Consider the following 4,769-nt stretch of genomic DNA (forward strand, 5'->3'; position numbering starts at 1 on the left):
TGAATGGGGTCTCATGGATCTCCCAACTATATCCCTCCAAGGGGCAGTCACACACACTGCACCCTTACTGCAGGGAAACTCTGTGCCTATTTACATTGCAGATGTGGTGCCCTCAGGGCATCAGTGAGTTTTTGGTTGCCAAGAGGGCAGCATAATATATATATATATATATATTCACTGAAAAAACCATAGGTTTCACAGCAGTTATAGTTAGGAATTAGCATTTAAAATCCCTAATAAATTCACTGAAAAAACCATAGGTTTGACACCAGTTATAGTTAGCTGGAAATTTTACTGACATAAAACCATTGAAATTCCCACGTTATAGTTAGTTGGACTCACTATAACTTGCGCGCCTGCAATGCACTGCTGATGACGTCACATATTACATCACTCATGACATGGTCAGTGACATCACTCATGACATCACTGATGACACCTGTGAGAAGGTGGCCTGATATGCAGTGCTCACTATTCTAGTGAACACTATGTATCAGTCCAGCAACCCTTATTGATGATTGGTTGTAAGTCAACCTTATAGACCAGCTATCCTAGTAGCGTGGATACGAGCAGTCTAAGGCTAAAGACTCGAGAGGGCGTGTTAAGCCAGCTGTTTACCACACATATACCCCTTGAATACCCAGTGAAAGGACACCACACAAGTGTTATGAAAATAAACAAGATATTTATTAAGAATCACAACAGCCCTGTACTCTTTATGAGGACAGGGTACTAAGCACAAAACAAAACTCTTACGAAAATACTTAAGTTAGCACAGTATATACAAATGCCCGAGGGGCACGGAAAACCATATACTCTGAAAGTGGAATGCGAAATTACTAGCAGGTAAGTACAGTACTAATAGGCTTAGGAATCGCTAGGACTTGACTATAGAATCTTCAGATTACTTCTAGGAGGCCTAGGGGACTCGGGTGCAGAGTGTGCACTCTCACGCGTGATGCGGGACAAAGTCTATGGTAGCTAGTAATTGCAAAGTTAGTGTTCTCGGGCGAACCCGACCTGGTAGGAGGAAAACGAAAGTGGATTCTGACCCTTGGATAGTGAGGCTATGCTGGGGCACCGAAATGCCGAAGTTACCTAGCCCAGGGGCTGCAGCTGCATAGGTCTCAAAAGACGTCGGGAATCCTCGTAGACGGACCAGGAGCCTGGAAGAAAGAAGTTGCTGGCAGGCGACCAGTGAAGAAAGTTCGATGGATCCAAGCCTGGATCAAAGGAAGATGACACCTGAAAGCAGAGGGGACCAAGTTCGAGACTACTAGCCAGTAGTCAGGTGGCACCAGGAGGGCACCGGATGGTAGTCACCTCGACTAGGTGAGTGGGTGATGCTGTGCTCGCAGATCTCACGGACCAGGAGGCGTTGTCGGCGACCAGGATGGAGGAGCGAGCTGTCCCACGATGGATGAAGCTGTCGGCGTCGCTGGACCCAGGATTGGGCAACAAAGCCTTGGCAAATTCAAGCCCACGCGGTGGACTCAAAATGGCGTCTAGAGTGGACCAGGAGGGTCCGGGGTGCCTCTCTTGAAGAAGGAAGCAAGGGCCAGTCTGGAGCAACCAGACCAGCAGCAGTGATGTCGTCGGGCGTCGTGAAGAAGGCCACAAGCCAGCCGGCTAGTAGCCACACAGCGCGGTGAGCACGCAAAAGCAGAAGGGCCCCACGCAGATCGTGGAGATGCTGGAGGGCTGATCTTCGGTGCTGGAGCTGCTCAGGGTTGGGGCTTCTCGGACCCCAAAGCACTCACCAGTGGAGCACACGGTGGGCTTGTTACAAAGAAGTCGTGCAGTCTTGGCGATCATCGGTCCCTCGAGGTCTCGTCGCACTCACAGTTCTCAGCTTTGCTACAGAGGTGAGTAGAGGTCAGAGGTGCCAGGGAAGCCGGGTCTCATCGAGCTGGGTTGTCGGATTCGTGAAGAAGGACTTGCAGCAGACCGCAGTGTTCTTAGGATGGTGCCTGCGGATGCAGGGTGACTACTCCTTAGCCACAAGGGAGAATCTTGAAGAAGGAAATCTTGATGTCTTTCGCAGAAAGTCGGGTCTTGATTCCAAAGATGATCTAATTTGAACAGGGGGCCCGCTCCCATCTTTATACTAAAAAAGGGGGCTGACCCGGTGACTAGGTCCTGCCTATGGGTGGGACTAGGAGGGGGGTGGTTACACCCCTCTGCCATGCCGGACTTTCCCCAGGCCAGGGGCTGGTGTGCCCCTGGAACTGGTTCTGACCGGCCTATGCGTAGTGAGCACCGGGGTGCCACTCAGCAGTCACCTTCCTGAAAAGCCCTGCCTACCCAGGATACACAAAACCATGTCTGGGACGGTGCTAGCACCGCCCCTGACAGGAAACCCTTTGTCCAGGCTCCCTTCGCTGGAAGGACTCCCAGCTGCAGGGGGTCAGACTCGTGTCTGTGGTGGCAGCATCCATTTTGTGGAGCTGAGGCTTCGTTTAACTTTAACCGGGGTTCACAGTTACATACATGTCGTGTCCCTCTAGAAGGGTGGAATGCTAACCCCGTCGCCAGAATTGGCGAGGGGTTAGTAATCCAATTCGTATGACACCTTACTCGACATGTTTTGATAAAGCAATACCAAAGATAGCATTTAACCGCGAGGATTATAATGCACTTAAGAGTATATGGTATGCGATATCATGGAACAGCTATTAGGACTTGATTCTGCAAGCTGCAGACAGGCTCAGCTCTCACACGATTCCAAGCACTCTGCCTTCAGGATTGTCAAGGCCTGCCATAGGAGTGACTGATAGGAATCTGTGTGTCCATTTTAGGGTTAGGTATAGGTATACTACACCTACAGCAAAGGGTGATTACACGACTTTGCCCCAGCTGTCATGCAGCCAGTTGTGTCAAATTTAGGAGGCCAGCCAGGGGTGGCATAATACATGCTTCAGCCCCTGGTAGGCCCTGGGTACACCTATGCCCTGAGTTACAGGGTCTGATAAGGGGGCCCAGTACCAATTGGTAAATGCACCTAGGGTACAGGTTGTAATTTAGAGAGAGAACAGCCAGGCTGTGGGTCTGATTGGCAGGCCCACAGCCAGAGAAAGTCGTAAACCAGTGAAACAAAAGCAAAAAATCTGGGTGATCATAGGATTGCAGACCCTACTCTCCTACATGACACCCCCCCCCAAACTTTGGGACAATAAGCTAACCTTGACCAGGTGAGTCTTCTTGTTCTAAGTGGAAATATCTGGAGAGCCCATCGGCATTGCCATGATCAGTACCAGGTCTATGTTCCACTGTATAGTCCATCCCCTGTAGGGAAATGGACCACCTAAGCAGTTTGGGGTTTTCACCCTTCATCTGATTTAGCCACAAGAGGGGCTTATGGTCGGTCTGAATCTTGAAGTGAGTGCCAAACAAGTATGGCCTCAGCTTCTTCAGGGCCCAAACCACAGCAAAGGCCTCCCTCTCAATAGCTGACCAATTCTTCTCTCTGGGGGTCAGCCTTCTGCTTATAAAAGCAATGGGCTGGTCTTGACCATCAAAATTCAGTTGAGATAGAACAGCTCCCACACCCAACTCAGAAGCATCTGTTTGGACAATGAATGGTTTGGAGTAGTCTGGACTCTTAAGGATAGGTGCTGTGCACATGGCCTGCTTTAGGTCATCGAATGCTTTTTGACAGCCTGCTGTCCACTGAACCTTTTTTTGGCATTTTCTTACTTGTCAGTTCATTTAATGGAGTCACAATGGATCCATAGTTCCTGACAAACTTTCTGTAGTAACCAGTCAGGCCCAAGAAAGCTCGAACCTGAGTCTGGGTGGTTGGAGGAGCCCAGTCCCTGATTGACTGTATTTTGCTCTCCAGTGGCTGAACCTGGCCTCCACCTACAAGGTGGCCCAGGTATACAACCTGTGTCTGCCCTATCTGGCACTTGGTGGCCTTGATAGTGAGGCCTGCTGCTTGCAGAGCCTCTAACACTTTCCTCAGGTGGACCAGGTGATCCTCCCAGGTGGAGCTAAAGACAGCAATATCATCTAGATATGCTGCACAGAAGTCATCCAGCCCAGTGAGAACATGATTCACCAACCTTTGGAAGGTGGCAGGTGCATTTTTCAGACCAAAGGGCATTACCAAAAATTGATAATGCCCACCAGGGGTTGAAAATGCTGTCTTGGGCTTGGCATCCTCAGCTAACCTGATTTGCCAATACCCAGCTGTCAGGTCAAATGTGCTTAAGTAGTTGGCAGAAGCCAATCTATCTATAAGCTCATCTGCCCTTGGTATTGGGTGGGCATCAGTCTTAGTGACTGCATTGAGACCCCTGTAGTCTACGCAGAACATCATCTCTTTCTTACCACCCTGGGTGTGAGGTTTTGGCACTAGAACTACTGGACTAGCCCAAGGGCTATCTGAGGGTTCAATGACTCCCAACTCCAACATTTTCTGCACTTCAGTTTTTATGCAGTCTCTAACATGATCAGGCTGCCTGTAGATTTTACTCTTAACTGGCAGACTGTCACTAGTGTCAACCTCATGGGTACACCAATTGGTCTGACTGGGTGTCAGAGAAAACATATGTCTGAAAGACTGAAGAACCTGTTTACAGTCTTTCTGTTGATGCTCAGAGAGGCTGCCACAAAAGACAACACCATCTACTGACCCATCATCAGGATTCTGAGTGCGCAGGTCTGGGAGAGGGTCACTCTCTTCCTCCTGTCCCTCATCTATGGCCATGAGCAAGCTCATGTCCTTCCTGTCGACATATGCTTTGAGCCTGTTGACATGGAGCACC

Source organism: Lissotriton vulgaris, chromosome 6 (assembly GCF_964263255.1).
Source record: "Lissotriton vulgaris chromosome 6, aLisVul1.2, whole genome shotgun sequence".
Taxonomy (NCBI): Eukaryota; Metazoa; Chordata; class Amphibia; order Caudata; family Salamandridae; genus Lissotriton; species Lissotriton vulgaris.